Source organism: Lagenorhynchus albirostris, chromosome 20 (assembly GCF_949774975.1).
Source record: "Lagenorhynchus albirostris chromosome 20, mLagAlb1.1, whole genome shotgun sequence".
In the NCBI taxonomy this organism is placed as follows: domain Eukaryota; kingdom Metazoa; phylum Chordata; class Mammalia; order Artiodactyla; family Delphinidae; genus Lagenorhynchus; species Lagenorhynchus albirostris.
The window spans coordinates 27504893-27527615 of record NC_083114.1 but is presented as its reverse complement, the minus strand read 5'-3'; the positions used below and the strand labels follow the sequence as shown (position 1 = coordinate 27527615).

The window sequence follows — 22723 nt, the reverse complement described above, 5'->3', positions numbered from 1 at the left end:
TTTGTCTAAGATTACATACATAGTAGTTGGCACAGCCACACATTGATTACAGATCTGTCTGTTTAGGGAAAAAGAGAGAGACATGCGTAGAGTCAAAATTTCTAATATAGAACTCAGGACAACAGTTGCCATGTTGGAGGAGCCAGGAAGCTAGGAAAAGTACTATGTATCATTTCAAATACAAGGCTTCTATTTTCTGATCTTTGCCAACTTGCCCAACCCATCTTCCAAAAAACACACCCCCATCCACCCAAGACACAATGAATCATGTCAGGCTATCTCTATTGCTGTGCTTTTTCATAGGCTTGTATCTCTGCCTGTCTCTTCTACTCAATTGAGAACTTCTAGATGCCTGTCCAACTCCTACTCCTACTTCAAGACCCAACAGAGGAATCACTTCCCCTGGGAAGTTTTTGACTCACCCCAGGCTGTGCTCCATCATATCCCATACCACCTATGTCATAATGTTCTCCACATTCATGTTCTCCTCCTTCTCCCCCACAATCAATCACCAATAAATCATAAGCACCTTGAAGGCAGTAGCCATGGTTAGTTCTCCCCTATCTCCCAGGACTCAGGATAGTTCCAGGCCCAATGTTTCTTGAATTCCTAATTTAATCTTAAATGAGCTCCTATTGAGAGATGCCCTTTCTGGTAGGTGATTTCAACCACCTCTCTATTCAGGTAGATGAGGGGCTGGGACCATTTCATGTTTCCTTCCACTGTGCAGAATCTGAATCCTAAACCATGGGGCTCAAGTCTGTGAAATCTGAACTTAAAACAGTAAAATCACCTAACCACTCTGAAAAACACAAGTCAATGTCATCAGGTCACCATGAGGCAGATCTCAGGAAAGATGATGATCCAAAGGAAGAAAGCATGGGTCTAACATTAAACTCAGGGTAAGAACACCCTAACGTTCTTAGATACTTCTCAACATCCAGGGATCTAGAGTCAGTGCCAGAGACCGTCTTTAGGTTAAAAAGCACAAGACGTTCATGTCTTCAGCTATTAAGCAAAATGATCATTTTGCTTCCGACTCAATGCTAACTCAGTGAAAAGAAGCCAGCTGCAAGTGAAGAGATTTCTGGACTCTTTATCACAACTCTGAGAGCAAAGCCTTAATGCAGTCACCTTTTGCTTTCTCTTCAAAGAGAAGGCTGTGAGGTCAAACCCAGGAAGACAATGCCTAACAGCCCCCAAAGGCTCTTGGTATTAGTCCTCGCCAATTTCCAACCAAGCCCGGGCACATCTTGGGCTGAATGCACACATGCTATCATCATTTAAGCATGAATGCTGAACCCCTGGGTATTTTTTTCTTTTCTGATATTTCTGATAACTCTGTCTGTAAGATGTGGTTTTAAGAAAGATTACTCCTGGTCATTTATCTAACAGACCATACTGTGGTCTGTAAGCTCCATCTTTCTTAAAGCTTTCACATTCTGTAAACTGAGGAATTTACTCAGACGGGGGACTTCACCTGAGGTGGAAACTGTAAAGTGGCCAATTATTTCTCAGTCATTGGTTGCATATGATCTTTACCCCAAGCTTTGGAAACACAGACAACATTTAGCAAACGTTCTGCTCCAAAGCTAATGTTTGGAAAGAATAACAGCATGTTGGGAATAAATTACATGGTCTTTAGTGCATTTTAGTGCTATTGCCTGTTAACAGGCAGAGCGGTGTGCCAGCTCATGAGAGAACGCCAGTCTCCTAAGGAATCGATTCCTGAATTGCTGAGCTTACGGCGTCTCTGTTGTAAAGCTGAACAGGCTGGGAGCACAGGGGGCCATGTCTGTGGGAGCTGACCTAGGGGAAGCTATGAATCTTAGGCTGTCCTTACATTGTAATGATATACAGACCATTAGCCCACTCTGAGTACAGCATTTGAGGCTTTTTAACTAAGACTATCTAGGTTCCCATACCATGGGTTATAGTAATCCTAAAACCAGGTAATCTAATATACCTAATACAAGTAACTAATTTAACCTTAATCAAACGTCTACTGGGTTCAAAGCCTTTTGCCAGGTTCTCTGGAAGAAAAGTGGGAGTTTTAAATGAGCATTGATTCCATTTCTATGAAATGTTCAGAACAGGCAAATCCATAGAGGCAAAACTTAGATTAATGGTTTCCTAGAGCTGGGAGGATGGGGGAACTGGGGAGTGCTGGTTTAAAGGATGTGGGGTTTCTCTGGGGGGTAATAAAATGTTTTAAACCTGATTGTGGTGAGGGTCACACAACCCTGTGGATACACTAGAAGCCCTTGAACTGTACACTTCAAATGGACAAATTGCATGGTATGTGAATTACACCTCAATAAAGCTGTTAAAGAAAACATAAAACCTGGCCCTCACAAAGAGAGAAAACATGTTAACAATTGGAAGCAGGAAGAACTAAAGTCAGGTACCACAGGGGCTGAGGGAGAGCCACACAGCACAGAGTCCTTCCGGCTTGGGCTTTCCTTTCATCTGGAGCTGTCACTCTCTCTCGGCACATGTTTAGGTCTGGGAGGGTGGGAGAGAGGGACTTATAGGAGCAGGAAGACAGCTTCTAATAACTGACTAGAGATGAAACCCATGAGGAGATGGTGAAGGATGTCATGGGTACAGAAATACCAGACCTGAGACTCTCGGCGGGGTCGGTGGGCTCCTAATGCAGGTCCTACCCCCTGGACAGCTGGTCGCAAGTACAGTGTCTTCTTTAAAGGAGGGAGGGTAATTCCTTCAGCTGAGAGGTGTCTCCTGTTACCTTAGCCTATCCATCCTAAAGACAAGTTCTCCAGAAAAGCACCATTCCCACCCCCACTCAGGTTCCCATGCTCCTGGGGCAAAGGGCTCTGAAATCAAGTCTGTCCACAAAATAAATCAATAAGAACTAGAGCTGAAGCAACTTATATGTCTAAATATTGCCCCCCCCCAACAAACAACCAAAACCTATATTTTGGGCCATGTAGGCTGTCACAGAAATTCTTTAGGAAGAAGAAGAAATTGTATTACATGCTTAAGGGATTTATTTTTTTATTGGGATGGGTTTATTTTATTTAAAAAGATCCATCACCACCTTCTACATATACCCTCTTGCCACCAGTTTTGTTTGTTCTCCAATTTCCAATATTTAGTCAAAAGCAAAATTAACAGCTGTATTTAATATAAATAATTCCAAGTAATTTCAAATGTGATAATACTTTTTAAACTTTTACACTAACTATAAATATTATAAGTGATAAATTGCTTTTGTGGGTAATATAAACTGTCAAGCAGTGCTGTGTATAAGCATTTTAAATAAAAAGTTCATCAAGAGATTATACTTCACGAATGTAACCCTGAGTTCCAGGTTTGGTGTACTCTGTACCTGTGAACCTCTGCTTCTTCACTCTTGCAATGAGGACCCTCTACTGTTTTGTGCTATTCTTGTCCTTACATTCTTGTGGTGGGAAGAAAGGCTGAGCTGAGTGCTGAGTTAAGGAGATGGTGGGGCAGGGAACCCAATCATTCCTCTCCTCTTGGAAGTGCCTGCAACTGGGTTATAGTTGTGCAGGTTTCATACTGGAGTTCTTTGGAGTTCGTGGGTCAAACTAAACTGAGTGACGTGGTGTCACTCCTGCTCCACTGATCTCTGTTTCCCTGGAAGAACCAAGGAGAAAGAGTTTCCTTTTCCAGTGCATGCCTCCATCTACCTTCCATGACAAGGCAAGTATTGCCTCCGGGAAGCTGCCAAGATTCTGGGGTGGGACCTGAACTCTTGGACTCCCAGACAAAGGTAATGATGCTACTAGCTGAGTGACACAGACCTACTTCCCGAGTCAGTGACTAAACACAGACAAAGGAATATGAGGCATTTCTTTCCCTCCCCCTTGGCCAGCCTTGGCAAGGCTGCTGGTGCAGGCAGAGTTGCCCTCCCCTGGGAGTAGCTGCTGGGCCACTCCAAGGCTGCAGAGTGCAGAGCTGCTCCTCAGCTTGTTGGTGAGTTTCTTCACCTTTGGTTTTCATAACTTGAATGAAAGCGCATCTTTAAAAGTTCTTTTTACCTTATTGTTTTACTTCTCCCTTCTCCTTTCTAACAGCTGTCTTATTTTTAATGGAAGTCATGACTATATGACAGAGTAGAAAAAAACAAAACCCAAAGTTAGGAGAAGGAAAGAAATCATAAAGATCAGAACAGAAATAAATGAAATAGAAACAAAGAACACAATAGCAAAGATCAATAAAACTAAAAGCTGGTTCTTTGAGAAGATAACACAAAATTGATAAACCATTAGCCAGACTCATCAAGAAAAAGAGGGAGAAGACTCAAATCAATAAAATTAGAAATGAAAAAGGAGAAGTTACAACAGACACCACAGAAATACAAAGCATCCTGAGAGACTACTACAGGCAACTCTATGCCAATAAAATGGACAACCTGGAAGAAATGGAAAAATTCTTAGAAAGGTATAACCTTCCAAGACTGAATCAGGAATATAGAAAATATGAACAGACCAATCACAAGTAATGAAATTGAAACTGTGATTAAAAATTTTCCAACAAACAAAATTCCAGGACCAGATGGCTTCACAGGTGAATTCTATCAAACATTTAGAGAAGAGCTAACATCCATCCTTCTCAAACTCTTCCAAAAAATTGTGGAGGAAGGAACACTTCCAAATTCAATCTATGAGGCCACCATCACCCTGATACCAAAACCAGACTAACATGTCACAAAGAAAGAAAGCTACAGGTGAATATCACTGATGAACATAGATGCAAAAATCCTCAACAAAATATTAGCAAACAGAATCCAACAATACATTAAAAGGATCATACACCATGATCAAGTGGAATTTATTCCAGGGATGCAAGGATTCTTCAATATACACAAATCAAACAATGTGAAACACTATATTAACAAATTGAATAAGAAAAATCATATGATCATCTCAATAGATGCAGAAAGCTTTTGACAAAGCTTTTGACAAAATGCAACACCCATTTATTATAAAAACTCTCCAGAAAGTGGGCATAGAGCAATCCTACCTCAACATAATAAAGGCCATATATGACAAATCCACAGCAAACATCATTCTCAATGGTGAAAAACTGAAAGCATTTCCTCTAAGATCAGGAGCAAGACAAGAATGTCCACTCTCACCACTATTATTCAACACAGTTTTGGAAGTCCTAGCCACAGCAATCAGAGAAGAAAAAGAAATAAAAGGAATACAAATCAGAAAAGAAGAAGTAAAACTGTCACTGTTTGCAGATGACATTATACTATACATAGAGAATCCTAAAGATGCCACCAGAAAACTACTAGAGCTAATCAATGAATTTGATAAAGTTGCAGGATACAAAATTAATGCCCAGAAATCTCTTGCACTCCTATACACTAATGACAAAAAAGCTGAAAGAGAAATTAAGGAAACACTCCCATTTACCACTGCTACAAAAAGAATAAAATACCTAGGAATAAACCTACCTAGGGAGACAAAAGACCTGTATGCAGAAAACTATAAGACACTGATGAAAGAAATTAAAGAGGATACCAACAGATGGAGAGATAAACCATGTTCTTGGATTGGAAGAATCAATACTGTGAAAAAGACTATACTATCCAAAGCAATCTACAGATTCAGTGCAATCCCTATCAAATTACCAATGGCATGTTTTACAGAACTAGAACAAAAAATCTTAAAATTTGTATAGAGACACAAAAAAAACCCGAATAGCCAAAGCAGTCTTGAGGGAAAAAAAACGGAGCTGGAGGAGTCCAACTCCCTGACTTCAGACTATACTACAAAGCTACAGTAATCAAGACAATATGGTACTGGCACAAAAACAGAAACATAGATCAATGGAACAAGATAGAGAGCCCAGAGGTAAACCCACTCACCTATGGTCAACTAATCTCTGACAAAGGAGGCAAGGATATACAATGGAGAAAAGACAGTCTCTTCAATAAGTGGTGCTGGAAAAACTGGGCAAATACATGTAAAAGAATGAAATTAGAACACTCCCCAACACCATACACAAAAATAAACTCAAAATGGATTTGAGACCTAAATGTGAGACCAGACACTAGAAAACACTTAGAGGAAAACATAGGAAGAAAACCCTTTGACATAAATCACAGCAAGATCCTCTTTGATCCACCTCCTAGAGTAATGGAAATAAAAACAAAAATAAACAAATGAGACCTAATGAAACGTCAAAGCTTTTGCACAGCAAAGGAAACCATAAAGAAGACAAAAAGACCACCCTCAGAATGGGAGAAAATATTTGCGAACAAATCTATGGACAAAGGATTAATTTCCAAAATATATAAACAGCTCATGCAGCTCAATATTAGAAAAACAAACAACCCAATCCAAAAATGGGCAGGGCTTCCCTGGTGGCGCAGTGGTTGAGAGTCTGCCTGCCGATGCAGGGGACACGGGTTTGTGCCCCGGTCCAGGAAGATCCCACATGCTGCAGAGCGGCTGGGCCCGTGAGCCATGGCCACTGAGCCTGCGCGTCCGGAGCCTGTGCTCCACAACGGGAGAGGCCACAACAGTGAGAGGCTCGCGTACCGCAAAAAAAACAAAACCAAAAATGGGCAGAAGACTTAAATAGACACTTCTCCAAAGAAGACATACAGATGGCCAAGAAGCACATGAAAAGCTGCTCCACAACACTAATTATTAGAGAAATGCAAATCAAAACTACAATGAGGTATCACCTCACACCAGTTAGAATGGGCATCATCAGAAAATCTACAAACAATAAATGCTGGAGAGGGTGTGGAGAAAAGGGAACCCTCTTGCACTGTTGGTGGGAATGTAAATTGATACAGCCATTATTGAGAATAGTATGGAGGTTCCTTAAAAAACTAAAAATAGAATTACCATATGATCCAGCAATCCCACTACGGGGCATATACCCAGAGAAAACCATAATTCAGAAAGGCACATGCACCCCAATGTTCATTGCGGCACTATTTACAATAGACAGGTCATGGAAGCAACCTAAATGCCCATTGACAGACAATTGGATACAGAAGATGTGGTACATATATACAATGGAATATTACTCAGCCATAAAAAGGAAAGAAATTGGGTCATTTGTTGAGACGTGGTTGTATCTAGAGACTGTCATACAGAGTGAGGTAAGTCAGAAAGAGAAAAACAAATATCGTATATTAACGCATATATGTGGAACCTAGAAAAATGGCACAGATGAACCGGATTGCAGGGCAGAAATTGAGACACAGATGTAGAGAACAAACGTATGGACACCAAGGGGGTAAAGCGGCAGGGGGTGGGGGTGGGGGTGTGATGAATTGGGAGATTGGGATTGACATGTATTCACTGATGTGTATAAAATTGATGACTAATAAGAACCTGCTGTATAAAAAAATAAATAAAATTAAAAAATTTTTTAAAAATTTAAAAAATATATATACTCCCCCCCAAAAAAAGGAAAAGCTCTTTTGACCTTTTTTTTTTTTTTTTTTACTTCTCCCTTCTTTCTAACAGCTGTCTTATTTTTAATGGGAGTCATGACTATATGACAGAGTATAAAAATTCATTTTTCCCCTGACTCTCAGGCTTTTTGCAGCCTCTCGAGTGGATATGAATAAGCTCTCATTCTAGAATGGAGACACAGACATCAAAGATGTCAATGAAGAGCTTCCCTGGTACGCAGTGGTTGAAAATCCGCCTGCCGATGCAGGGGACAGGGGTTCGTGCCCCGGTCCGGGAAGATCCCACATGCCGCGGAGTGGCTGGGCCCGTGAGCCATGGACACTGAGCCTGCGCGTCTGGAGCCTGTGCTCTGCAACGGGAGAGGCCACAACAGTGAGAGGCCCGCGTAGCACCAAAAAAAAAAAAAAAAAAAAAAGATATCAATGAAGAGAAGACAGAAAGAAGTAATAGGTCTGGGTAATCCACACATTGAGTTATTTTCTAATAAATATTTTTAAGAATATGGGACAGCATGGAAAAACACTCATTCTAGTCTATGACTACAGACACATAAAAATGGACAATATATGAGCAAATTCTAGCAAAGAACATAAAGAACGAAAGTAGAATGTGAGTAGTTTCTTTGTTAAACCTCTAATCATGTTATAATATTGTTTAAATGATGCCTTTTTTTTATTGAGGAGGGAAAGGAAAATGTGTAACAAATAATATACTCACACAAAACTAACATAAAACTAATCCTCAATCTGCCATTCCTCTTTCTTCCCTTTTCCTCTTGTCAGGCATGACTCTATTGTCAATCATTATGCAAGGAGAATCCACTGCTCTCTTGGGGAAGAATGACAATCCCCATGGCTGCAGAGGGCACACCACTGGTTCATTTCCAGAAGGGGTGTCAAAACGCTACTAACCTAAGGGTCCTTCTCATATCTCAATAACAGGGTTGTGAATTTTCAAAGGCTGAGGCATGCACCCACATTTCCTCCCCAGTTGCCTCCCAATCAAATGGGATAAGAAGGACTTCCTGACACAGGTAACTGGCCTGGGCATCCTGACCTCCAGGCCAGGTGACGCTGCATCTCAATATCTCCACCATCTGCTCCAGAGTCTGTCCGCAATTTTCCTAACTCAGCCTTAGAACATGGAGGTAAGGGTTGAGAATTGTGACTTTGGTTGAATGGGTTCTGTTGGCAATGTTGACAGTCTGACCTATTTTCTGAAATTACTTGTCTCACCCCTTTCTTGATGCTCACCCTCAAGATCCAGGGCAGGGGAAGAATCCAATTCAGAATCCACATACTGTATGTTTATGTATAGCTGTTACAACAAGCTATAGTGACAAAATGCCTGGACTCAAATCTTGGCACTATCGTTTGTTATCTTGGTCTAATGACAACATCCCTGAGCATCGTTTTCCTTCTTTGTAACATGAGGGAAGTACTGGAGCCTACTTCACATGGTTGTTGTGAGGATGAAATGAAATGATGCTTGTAAAGTGTTCCCATGGTGCCCAGAACATGGTGAGAACTCAATAAATGTTAGCAGTGATGTTTGTTATTATGATCATCATGTTGGTTATATTTCCCCTCCACTCTTCACTTTATTCACTGGAAAGTCACTTCATTCACTGAAAAGTGACCTAGAAGCACCCTGATGTAGCAGCAAGAGCAGGGAACTTGGAATTGGATACCTTCCATTCTAGTAGCTGAATGACTTTGACAACCACTTAGCACATCTGAATCTACTGACCCATCTGTAAAGCATGGATCACGACACTCACCCTACAGGGCCCCTGGGATGATCCACTGTAATAAGATACAGGGAAGTGTCAGATATATATTAAGTGCTCAGTAAATAATGGTTGAATCAAGACTTCAGTTTGGGCCACCCACCCAGTTTGTCTCTTTTTAGCTTAGATTTGTAACTAAAGGAGAAGGCATCCCACCCTCCCCTATGCTGCTTCCAGCAAAGAGCAGCAGGACAGGGAGCAAAAGCAGGGGCCAGCTTTTGGCAGGTGCGGAACAAGGACTGTGATCACAAGGCCACCATGCAGAACTTCCCAAAGAATGTGCAAATTATGCTATTCAAGCTGGAGTTTCACCCAAGTGTAGTTTAGAACTGCAGTGGCCACATCCCAGATTGACTGGGGCAGTGAAGTTGTCCAGGCAAGGGCTTTATTTATTTATTTATTTTATTTTGCGGTACGCGGGCCTCTCACTGCTGTGGCCTCTCCCGTTGCGGAGCACAGGCTCCGGACGCGCAGGCTCAGCGGCCATGGCTCAAGGGCCCAGCCGCTCCGCGGCATGTGGGATCTTCCCGGACCGGGGCACAAACCCGCGACCCCTGCATCGGCAGGCGGACTCTCAACCACTGCGCCACCAGGGAAGAAGGGCTTTATTATTTTATTTAAAAGTGTGAATCATCAGACAAGCAACCCTCACCATCCAGGTGCTGTATTCAGATTGCACATTATAGCTACTTCCTTGGCACCTGAGCGAGGCAAAAACACCTGGGAGAAATTGTTCAGGACCTGGGGAGAACTCAGAAGCTAACATCTCATTGGTTTAAGCAAGGAGACCTTGGGCATATCACTTAAAACTCTCTAGGACTCAGTTTCCGCTTGCATAAAATGTTAATGATAGGAAGTACTGCATAGGTTGTTGTTATCAGGACTAAATGAGATGTGTGAAAAGCGCTCAGAGGAGGCCATGGCACATGTAAGACCCAAATATGTGTTTGTTATAATGAAAATGATTATGGTACTAAGGACTTTGGGATTTTCAAAAGGCATCACATTCACACCTCTACTCTAATAAGCTTATATTCTTTTAGGAGAAAAGACTTTGTATATAACAAAATGAAGATACAGAGCTGTTTGGAATACATGACAACTGAGCAAGATCCCTATAATCTGGGTGGCTCAGAATAATTCTTTGCAGGAGAAAATAATTAGAGCTAAGCCTTGCAGGAAATTTAGGAACTGTAGTAAAGAATAGCAGGGAAAGAAAGGTGAAAAACTTGGTAAAAACTGTCCAGCCTGCCCTGATTGAACTCTGGCAGCCTTGTTGTAACTACATACACACGCACGCACGCACACACACACACAAATCTAAGGTTTTAGTGTTTGCTTAAGCCACCTGGTTTCCGCTGCTGCATGCATCAATCCTTGTTTTCATTCTCCTGTCTCTGACACCAGCTCACATGGCCTAGCTATTATTTTATCCTAGTCTTGCCCCATAAGATCAACACATGATTCAGTCTTTAGGTTTTTGATACCAGTTTCTCTCTATACTACGGTTTCCTCTAATTGACCCCTGGGGAATCTGAGAAGTTTGATCCAGGTCCCTAGAAACCCTTTTCAAATATTACATCCACAGGGAGCCCCTACAAGTCTCATGAGTAGGACAGGGGTAAGCAGTCCTGGCCTGCCATGTTTTAAGGACAATGAGTAGATCTAGTTCACTCCTGTGATCAAGGCAGTGGCAGGTCATAAAAGCCCCTCAGAGTCGCACTCAATAAGGGAACTTCCTAAAAGCACAGGCCACTCAGGGGGACAGTCTCCCCACCCCTGGTTGTGTCAGCAGCTGGGAAAACCAGGGCCCTGGATTTCACAGAAAGGTGGATCCTGATCTATTCCCAGAAATCTTCTCTGATGACTCTCATGCAGCTTCTAACACTGGTTTGCTCAGTCTTCCCAGCACTTTGTTACAATGACTTTGCTCTCTGTTCAGGGTAGTGTCACTTACAGGCCAACCAGAAGGTAAATTTCTAGGTAATAGCAGTTTCACTGTTTGGGGTTTCACTTTTTTTATGACTCAGCATAGTGGATCTCTATACTTGGTATGTATGGAGGACACATACACATACACAGCACACACAGACAACACAGCAAGAACAATAACAGCAAAGGTTTATATAGAAACGCTCTGCGGGTCTCCGATCTTGGAAAGCAGAGTCAGAACTTGGAGGCTCTAGTCCTGGTCCCACAACTTACGACCTGAGACATCAGGGTGTGTCACAAAGTTTTCCAAGCTTCCTTCCCCATCTATATAATAAAGATGGTGAAACTAGCCCTGCTTACCCTAAGGGGTGCCATAGTGCCAACAGATAACTGATGTAACATAATGCCTAGAGAACCTTTCAAAACAAAAGAAAAATGAGACTGAACTCAGTCTCAACTTACAAAGAGCTTTTGCTTGTTTTAAGGAAAAAGATGACTCTTTTATAGGAGAAGAGAAAATGAAAAGAGCGACTGCTATTTTGAGGACTATAAGACAAAAACCCTAAATCTTTTTTTTTTTTGGTATCAAATTGCAGTTTCTCGTTTGGAAACAGAGAAGAAAAAAGTAAAGTATTATTTAGCAGTGTTTTACCAAACATGTCTTTTAAAGCCAGTGTTGGAGGAAACTAGTGATGTGGCATTCAGGGTTGGCTGGGTTGTTGCTCCTTTTGCCCTGACTCGATATTTCTTGGACACCACTGCCTCGCCGGGTATTGATGGGAAGTGTGTTGCAGCAGGTGCCTGATATGGCATTGGCTCAAGTCTATTAGGCAAACCTCTTAGAAGCCATACATTAAATGAGTTGAGGAAAGAAGTTGTTCTCTGAAGAAGTGCACGTTTTGGCTCATTCTACTACTGACCTCTCAGAGTTGTCTCTTTTCCCCTTCTCTTTGGACATCTTCCTTTAGGAAATTTTATTCTCCATTAGTGGTAGCAGGACCAAGGTCCAGTGCAATGCTGTTAAGAGCTCTGTACAGAAGGAAAAAATTACAACTTGCTGGCTAGTATGAGTGATCTGGAATAATGTGCTGACATCCAAATTCTGAGCCTTGGGTTAACATGACTCTCTTTTTGTCACTTGCACTCCTCACGATTAGGATAAAGCATAAAATTCTAGCAGTCAGTATAGATAAATAAACCACAATCTGGAGGGTGTGTGCTAGTGGCCAGACTTTTCTAAGTTGACCCATTTGATTTTTGCAGCAACTCTTAAGACAAGTACTTTTACCTGCTTTTTATGGATGAGTAAATTCATGTTAAACAGTTTTTCCTAAAACTACATGGCTGATAAAAAGCAGGGAATGCTTCTCAGAGGACATAAGGTTACTCCAAGCTCTGAGAGAGGTGAGGTGCATCACCTAAGGAGAAGGAAGGGCATTTTATGCATCAGATTTGGCAATAAATCCATGAGTACATGAAAGAGCCTGAGCCAGAAGACAAAAGACTTTGATTCCAAAATGTGTTCTAGTACTTATGGGCTGCATGACATTAGACAAATCCTCACATATCTAGGTTTTAGTTCTCTACCTCATAAGGCTGTTGGAAACATTAAATATGTCAAGAAACTATCACAAGACCTAGAACTTAGGAAGTGTCATCATCATTATTAAAACCAATACTCTCATCAACACTGTAATTATCATTATCACTAATATCTACTTTATTTCCTCTTAGCATTTTAAGAAGTTATAATAAGATAAGGGATATAAAACTGATTCCTGATAAAAAAAAGAATGTTATAAATAGCTTAAAAATGTTGGAATTTATTTTACTCAGAGGGGGTTGAAAAATAGAATTTTCAAATGGAATAAATTGAATTCAACATAATCGCTGTGCACATCACAATTGTCTTGACTCTCTTCTACTCCAGGGTCTTAATTCCTGAGAATGCTGGAAGATGATTTAAAGTGAAAAAGCAAGCACATTTCACCAATCTCTCCAGGCTGGGATGTTTGCTTTTATAAAATTCAGCTGTATGCTTATTGCTCAGTTAATCACTGGCTTCATGCACGTGGTTTAACAACAAGGACAGTCAAATCTCTTACAGTGCATTTTATCAACATGGATGGGGTATCAGTCAGAGATTTACCATCTTGTACAAGACAGGGTTCTCTTAAGCTTACAAAGAGAAAGACAGTAAGGATCCAAGGAAGAATCCTTTATGCCCAGAGAAGATGGGAAGGAAAAGAAGAGACTCCATCTTCAACCAAAATTGTAGGTACAGTTCTGATATTTATATCAGTCTTCTCAGGCCCCAAGTGAGAAAGAAATGGAGAGACTAGGGCACCCCAGAATGCTGATGACTAGTTTCTGCCAGTAGAAATCTCTTGAGTTGTATTAGTTCTATGAACATGTGAGAGCTCAGCCCTTCATGAACACAGCTGTTATAAACCCAATGGTTTCCAAATAGCAGTCATGGTGATGATGCTGATGATAAAAAAAAAAAAAACACCATAACCCCTCAGCATGATTTTATTGCCCTAAGAATTAGACTATTTTTCCTGGATCACTTTTGTAGACTCCATTATAACCTAACTCCTTCATCAAAGAAAAGTCCTGGAAATAAAGAAGGGACTTCTGCCATCAAAGTCACTGTTCCTCTCATGGCTATTCTTCACATGTTCTGCTATGCCTTGTTTTCCTGTACATGTATGTAAATTTCATTTTGAATACAGGGGAAAGTGCACCAACTACCTCCTGAGTCATTAACAGATTAACATTCATCCATGACCTGTGTGGAACTTAGGAATATAGAAGGTCACTACTTCCCAGGACTCAGCTGGGGAATCCCTGTCTCTTTCACAAGCCTATTTTTTATGATGAACCTGACAACATTTTCTTGTGCCTTTAAATATATGAAAGGGAATAGACTCTTTGATATTACTCCCACAAACACAAAGACTGTAGTAGGGATATCCACACTCCCATCCAAAAGTCAGAGTATCTTCACAGGTTCCTGTCCGTCCTCAGGTTGAGGTAGGAGCCTTGATTTCTTAATCCCCACTGCCCTCAGTAGGTGTACAGAGATCCACTTGAGACATGAAAGAACTTTCAAGTACTGAAGGGATTTATCTCCATAGGGTTGGGTGTTGTTTCCTACCCTTCTGCAGACAGAATAATAGATCGGGGTCCACTGTGGGCACAGATAGAATGATGTTTCCAATTACACAATGACTGAATAAAATAGTGGCTGAATTCCAGTAGTGGAGTCAGATTCCCCAGTGGGTTGTGTTTCCAATAGGCGACTTACCCTGGCAAATAGTCATGTGACCAAGAGGATGGAGTTCTTTTCCTGGTCCTCTGTAGTCCCTGGGTATCAGACAGTAGTCCCCAGGTAGTGGTATAGTGGTAAGTGTCTATAAAATAGCTTCCCTCAAAAAAAGTTCTTATTTGTAACATTTGCCATTTCTGTGGTGCGAGTGTTCCTACCACAGGTGATTTTAAGCTACTAATGTGATGTTACTTAACTTAGAGTTGGGAAAAGATGCACACAAAAGGCCCTTGGGAGCCAGGATGAACCAGTAGTTCCAGGATAATCCTGTGATAAGATCCTTCTCCTGGTGTACTACCTCTGCACTCTCCTTAGGGGGTCCCCTCTCAGGTATGGCATCCAGGTATCCAGATGTTTGAGTTCCAGTCCCTTCTTCTTTCTCACTTGCCTTTCTGAATGCAAAAGCTCTCACTGTTCTTCCGTTTTCTAATAATAGAACTCAGTGGCCTATTATAAAGAAGTTAATGGCCTTTTGAAAAAGAATCCAAGCACTTGGTTTCTATTTACCCTTCTAGAATGTTAAGGAGAGCCCTTCCCTAGAAACACAGTGGCCTGCTTGCCTTCATTTGGAGGAGAATAAAAATGTTTTTATGCTTCCGGATGTATTACTCTCTCCAATGGGACCAAAGAGATTTCAGTAAAATCATGGAGCGACAGAGAGGGTGGGGAGAGAGAGAGAGTGCGCAAGCAGAGCTGGACTTCTTATGCTGTCTCTAAAGCACAACCAAACGCAATCAAATCTGGCACTAAATTTCCTAATTGTATAGTGCAGATCTATATTATTACTAAAGGTGTCTGCTTGTTTTTCACCTCCTGAAAGAGATATATTAAAGCCTCCCGATATGATGCTGGGTTTGTCTATTTCTCCTTCTACTTCTCTCATTTTTATCCTTATAAATTTTGAAGTGATATTATTGAGTGCATGAAAATTTATGATTGTGCTCTCTTTCTGGTGAATTGACCCTTTATCACCATGAAATGCCTTGAAAAAATCTCTATCAGTGATTTTGCCTTAAGGTCTAGTTTGTATGATATTCCTATACATATGCCATCATTCTTTATTTAGACTTTTACTTTCAACCTTTCTATATTTAAACTGTGTCTTTTATAAGCAGCATATAGTTGGGGTTTTTTCTTAGTCTGAAAATCTTTGTCCACTTGTTTGAATATTTAATCCATTTACATTTCAAGTAATTACAGACATATCTGGGACTAAATAAATGCCTATGTATCTTTTCATTTCATTCATTCCATTCATTCATTACTGTTCCATTTCCTCCCTCTATTAGATTGTTAACTATACGTTATTTAACAAATTCTTTAATGTAAATACTTGATAATAAAACAGGAATACATGATTTACTAAAGTCTAATGTAAATATAAATTTTTATCACGTTAAAATAATGCAAAAAATTAAAACTATTTACCCTCACTCTCTTGTGCTATGTTGTAATTTATTTTAATTAATGATAGTTTAAACTCCATATGACATTATTTATACAGTCAACATTCCTTTAGATTGAAACACAAATATAATCTTTCTGTTTGCTACTTGTTCTTTTCTGCATTTTCATTTTTTATTCTGCAGTCAATTTTCCTCTATGCAAAGATATACTTTTAATATTATATCTACTATGTGTCTGATGAATTCCCTTGGATTGTGCTTTTAGAAAATGTTTTTATTATGTCAACATTTCTGCAGAATATTTTTTGGTGTGTAGAATTCTAGATTGGCAGGGTTTTATTCTTATAATATTTTGAAAATGCCATTCAATTATCTCTGGCTTCCATCATTTCAGATGAAAAGTCAGCCATAGGCCTTAGGATTTTTTTTTTAAGCTAGAGTATCATTTTATTCCCTTTGACTGCTTTTAATATTTTATTTTGTTTCATCATTTAATACTGTGATGAATTAAAATATGTTATTTTTATATTTTTTCCTCCTTAGTGTTTGTAACATTTCTTAAATTTTGATGTCCTTCAGCAATTTTAGAAGTTTTTCCACCAGCATATCTTCACATATTGCTTCTGCCTAACTATCTTTTCTCACTCTTATGGTATCATAATTACACATATTTTAGATTTTTTTTATCTTGCTGTTTCATCTTCATTCATATCTTTCTAGATGCTTCTGTACTTTCCATTCTTCTGTTATCTTCATGTTTCTATCTGTATATTTCCAGTAGACTTATTTTCACATGCATTAATTCTACCCTCACTTGTGTTTACTCTGTAGTTAGGATCTCATCTTGAGTTGTTAATTTCAGTTTTATTTTCTCGGTTCCATGATTTTATTTGATTTTTTTAAACACCTTCTAGGTCTCAGTTAAATTTTTTTAATCTAATATTCAGCTTCTTGTCTAATATTTTGACAGGTAAATTCTAGTTTTTTTAAGAGTCCAAATCTGGGCTTCCCTGGCGGCACAGTGGTTGAGAGTCCACCTGCTGATGCAGGGGACATGAGTTCGTGCCCTGGTCCAGGGGGATCGCACATGCCGTGGAGCGGCTGGGCCCATGAGCCATGGCTGCTGAGCCTGCATGGAAACACAAAAGACCCTGAATATCCAAAGCAATCTTGAGAAAGGAAAATGAAGCTGGAGGAATCAGGCTACCTGATTTCAGACTACACTACAAAGCTACAGTCATCCAAATAGTGTGGTACTGGAGGAAAAACAGAAATAGAGATCAATGAAAGAGGATAGAAAGCCCAGAAATAAACCCACTGACCACTGGTCAATTAAACTATGACAAGAGAAGCAAGAATATACAATGAAGAAAAGACAGTCTTTTCAATAGGTGGTGCTCGGAAAACTGGACAGCTACATGAAAAAGAATAAAATTAAAACATTTTCTGACACCATACATAAAAATAAATTCAAAACGGATTAAAGCCCTACAATTAAGACTAGATACTATAAAACTACTAGAGGAAAACACAGGCAAGACACCCTTTGAAATAAATCACAAAAATACCATTTTGCATCCATTTCCTAGAGCAATGGAAATAAAAACAAAAACAAACAAATGGACTTAATTAAACTTAAAACCTTTTGCACAGCAAAGGAAAACATAGACAAAATAAACAGACAGCCTACAGAATGGGAGAAAATATTTGCAAACGATGGGAATGACAAGGCATTAATTTCCAAAATATACACTCAGCTCATGCAGCTAAATAGCAAAAACAAACAAACAAACAACTGAATCAAAAAATGAGCAGAAGACCTAAAGAGACATTTCTCCAAAGAAGATATACAAATGTCCAAAAGGCACATGAAAAGATGCTAAATATTGCTAATTATTAGAGAAATGCAAATCATAGCAATATATGTTCTTTTTCAGATTCTTCTCCCTTAAACGTTATATATATATGACTGAATCTCTGTGCTGTGCACCTGAAACTTAAACGATGTTGTAAATTATCTACATTTCAATAGCTTTTGTAAAATCTACATCTATATTTTTTTTAGATGTTTTTAAAGGTTTTTTTTTACACCTTTTTTGGAGTATAATTGCTTTACAATGGTGTGTTAGTCTCTGCTTTATAACAAAGTGAATCAGCTATAATATACATATATCCCCATATCTCTTCCCTCTTACATCTCCCTCCCACCAGCCCTATCCCACCACTCTAAGTGGTCACAAAGCACTGAGCTGACCTCCTTGTGTTATGTGGCTGCTTCCAAACTAGCTATCTATTTTATATCTGTTCGTGTATATATGTCCATGCCACTCTCTCACTTTGTGCCAACTTACCCTTCCCCCTCCCTATGTCCTCAAGTCCATTATCTACGTCTGCATCTTTATTCCTGCACTGCCCCAGGTTCTTCAGAAAGTTATTATTTTATTTTTTTTAGATTCCATATATATATATATATATGTGTGTGTGTGTGTGTGTGTGTGTGTGTGTGTGTGTGTGTGTGTGTGTGTGTTAGCATATGGTATTTGTGTTTCTCTTTCTGACTTACTTCACTCTGTATGACATACTCTAGGTCCATCCACCTCACTACAAATAACTCAATTTCGTTTTTTTTATGGCTAATATTCCATTTTATATATGTGCCATATCTCCTTTATACATTCACCTGTCGATGGAAACTTAGGCTGCTTCCATATCCTGGCTATTGTAAATACAGCTGCAATGAACATTGTGGTACCTGACTATATTTGAATTATGGTTTTCTCAGGGTATATGTCCAGTAGTGAGATTGTTGGGTCGTATGGTAGTTCTATTTTTAGTTTTTTAAGGAAACTCCATACTGTTCTCCATAGCTGTATCAATTTACATTCCCACCAAGAGTGCAAGAGGGTTCCTTTTTCCCCACACCCTCTCCAGCATTTACTGTTTGTAGATTTTTTGATGATGGCCATTCTGATTAGTGTGATGTGATACCTCATTGAAGTTTTGACTTGCATTTCTCTAATGATTAGTGATGTTGAGCATCCTTTCATGTGTTTGTTGGCAATCTGTATATCTTCTTTGGAGAAATGTCTTTTTAGGTCTTCTGCCCATTTTTGGATGGGGTTGTTTGTTTTTTTGATATTGAGCTGCATGAGCTGCTTGTAAATTTTGGAGATTAATCCTTTGTCAGTTACTTCATTTGCAAATATTTTCTCCAATTCTGAGGATGGTCTTTTGGCCGCGTTTATGGTTTCCTTTGCCATGTAAAAGCTTTGAAGTTTCATTAGGGCCCATTTGTTTATTTTTGTTTTTATTTCCCTTTCTCTAGGAGGTGGGTCAAAGAGGATCTTGCCATGATTTATGTCATACAGTGTTCTGCCTATGTTTTCCTCTAAGAGTTTAATAGTGTCTGGCCTTACATTTAGGTCTTTAATCCATTTTGAGTTTATTTTTTTGTATGGTGTTAGGGAGTGTTCTAATTTCATTTTTTTTACATGTAGCTGTCCAGTTTTCCCAGAATCACTTATTGAAGAGGCTGTCTTTTCTCCATTGTATATTCTTGCCTCCTTTATCAAAAATAAGGTGACCATATGTGTGTGGGTTTATCTCTGGGCTTTCTATCCTGTTCTATTGATCTATATTTCTGTTTTTGTGCCAGTACCATACTGTCTTGATTACTGTAGTTTTATAATATAGTCTGAAGTCCAGGAGCCTGATTCCTCCAGCTCCATTTTTCTTTCTCAAGATTGCTTTCGCTATTCGGGGTCTTCTGTGTTTCCATACAAATTGTGAAATTTTTTGTTCTAGTTCTGTGAAAAATGCCATTGGTAGTTTGATAGGGATGGCATTGAATCTTTAGATAGCTTTGGGTAGTATAGTCATTTGAACAATGTTGATTCTTCCAATCCAAGAACATGGTATATATCTACATCTGTTAATTTCTTTCATCAGTGTCTTATAGTTTAATGCATACAGGTTTTTTGTCTCCTTAGGTAGGTTTATTCCTAGGTATTTTATTCTTTTTGTTGCAATGGTAAATGGGAGTGTTACCTTAATTTCTCTTTCAGATATTCATTATTAGTGAATACAAATGAAAGAGATTTCTGTGCATTAATTTTATATCCTGCTACTTTATCAAATTCATTGATTACCTCTAATAGTTTTCTGGTAGCTTCTTTAGGATTCCCTACGTATAGTATCATGTCATCTGAAAACAGTGAAAGCGTTACTTCTTCTTTTCCAAGTTGGATTCCTTTTCTTTCCTTTTCTTCTCTGCTGTGGCTAAAACTTCCAAAACTATGTTGAATAACAGTGGTGAGAGTGGGCAACCTTGTCTTGCTCCTCATCTTAGTGGAAATGGTTTCAGTTTTTCACCATTGAGGAGGATGTTGGCTCTGGGTTTGTCATATATGGTCTTTATTATGTTGAGGTAAGTTCCCTCTATGCCTACTTTCTGGAGGGCTTTTACTATAAATGTGTGTTGAATTTTTCTGCACCTATTGAGATGATCATATGTTTTTTCTCCTTCAATTTGTTAATATGGCATATCACATTGATTGATTTGCATATGTTGAAGAATCCTTGCATTCCTGGGATAAACTCCACTTGATCATGGTGTATGATTCTTTTAATGTGCTGTTGGATTCTGTTTGCTAGTATTTTGTTGAGGATTTTTGCATCTGTGTTCATCAGTGATATTGATCTGTAGTTTTGTTTTTTTGTGACAACTTTGCCTGGTTTTGGTATCAGGATGATGGTTGCCTCGTAGAGTGAGTTTGGGAGTGTTCCTCCCCCCCGATATATTTTGGAAAGTTTGAGAAGAATAGGTGTTAGCTCTTCTCTAAATGTTTGATAGAATTCGCATGTGAAGCCTTCTGGTACTGGGCTTTTGTTTGTTGGAATATTATTAATCACAGTCTCAATTTCAGTTATTGTGATTGGTCTGTTTATATTTTCTATTTCTTCCTCGTTCAGGCTTGGTAGGTTGTGCTTTTCTAAGAATTTGTCCATTTCTTCCAGGTTGTCCATTTTATTGACATATAGCTGCTTGCAGTGATCCCTCATGATCCTTTGTATTTCTGCAGTGTCAGTTGTTACTTATCCCTTTCCAATTCTAATTCTATTGATTTGAGTCTTCTCCCTTTTTTGCTTGATTAGTCTGGCTAGTGGTTTTCAATTTTGTTTATCTTCTCACGGTTTTCAATTTTGTTTATCTTCTCATGGTCTTTGCTATTGTTTCCTTCATTTCTTTTTCATTTATTTCTGATCTGATCTTTATGATTTGTTTCCTTCTGCTATATTGGGGGTCTTTTGTTCTTCTTTCTCTAATTGCTTTAGGAGTAAGGTTAGGTTGTTTATTTGAGATGGTTCTTGTTTCTTAATGTAGGATTGTATTGCTATAAACTTCCATCTTAGAACTGCTTTTGCTGCATCCCATCGGTTTTGGGTTGTCATATTTTCATTGTCATTTGTTTCTAGGTAATTTTTGATTTCCTCTTTGATTTCTGCAGTGATCTCTTGGTTATTAAGTAGTGTATTGTTTCGCCTCCATGTGTTTGTATTTTTTACAGATTTTTTCCTCTAATTGACATCTAGTCTCATAGTGTTGTGCTTTGAAATAGATACTTGATATGATTTCAATTTTCTTAAATTTATCAAGGCTTGATTTGTGACCTAAGATATGATCTATCCTCGAGAATGTCCCATGAGCACTTGAGAAGAAAGTGTATTCTGTTGCTTTTGGATGGAATGTCCTATAAAGATCAATAAAGTCCATCTTGTTTATTGTGTCATTTAAAGCTTGTGTTTCCTTATTAATTTTCATTTTGGATGATCCGTCCATTGGTGAAAGTGGGGTGTTAATGTCCCCTATTATTGAGTTGCTGTTGATTTCCCCTTTTAAGGCTGTTAGCATTTGCCTTATGTATTGAGGTGCTCCTATATTGGGTGCATAAATATTTACAATTGTTATATCTTCTTCTTGGATTGATCCCTTCATCATTATCTAGGGTCTTTCTTTGTCTCTGGTAATAGTCTTTATTTTAAAGTCTATTTTGTCTGATATGAGAATTGCTACTCCAGCTTTCTTCTGATTTCCATTTTCATGGAATATCTTTTTCCATCCCCTCACTTTCAGTCTGTTTGTGTCCCTGGGTTTGAAGTGGGTCTCTTTTAGACAGCATATATACGGTTCTTGTTTTTGTATCCCTTCAGCCAGTCTATGTCTTTTGGTTGGAGCATTTAATCCATTTACAATTAAGGTAGTTGTCAATATGTATGTTCATATTGCCATTTTCTTAATTGTTTGTGTTCGTTATTGTAGGTCTTTTCCTTCTCTTATGTTTCCTGCATAGAGAATTTCCTTTAGCATTTGTTGTAAAGCTGGTTTGGTGGTGCTTAATTCTCTTAGCTTTGGCTTGACTGTAAACGCTTGAATTTCTCTGTCAAATCTGAATGAGATCCTTGCTGGGTAGAGTAATCTTGGTTGTAGGTTTTTCCCTTTCATCACTGTAAATATGTCCTGCCACTCCCTTCTGGCTTGCAGAGTTTCTGCTGAAAGATCAGCCTTTAACCTAATGGGGTTTCTCTTGTATGTTATTTGTTGTTTTTCCCTTGCTGCTTTTAATATTTTTTCTTTGTATTTAATTTTTGATAGTTTGATTAATATATGTCCTGGCGGGGCTTCCCTGGTGGCACAGTGGTTGAGAGTCCGCCTACCAATGCAGGGGACATGGGTTCGTGCCCCAGTCCGGGAAGATCCCACATGCTGTGGAGCAGCTGGGCCCATGAGCCATGGCCACTGAGCCTGCACATCCGGAGCCTGTGCTAT

At 39.2% G+C, this 22723-nt stretch overlaps 1 protein-coding gene across 1 annotated transcript in view; it reads right to left on the bottom strand.

The window, feature by feature from the left end:
* LOC132511322 (phosphatidylcholine transfer protein) overlaps positions 1-22723 on the bottom strand; it is a 112933-nt gene that overhangs the window by 29658 nt on the left and 60552 nt on the right. The gene's annotated exons all lie outside the window — the stretch shown is intronic.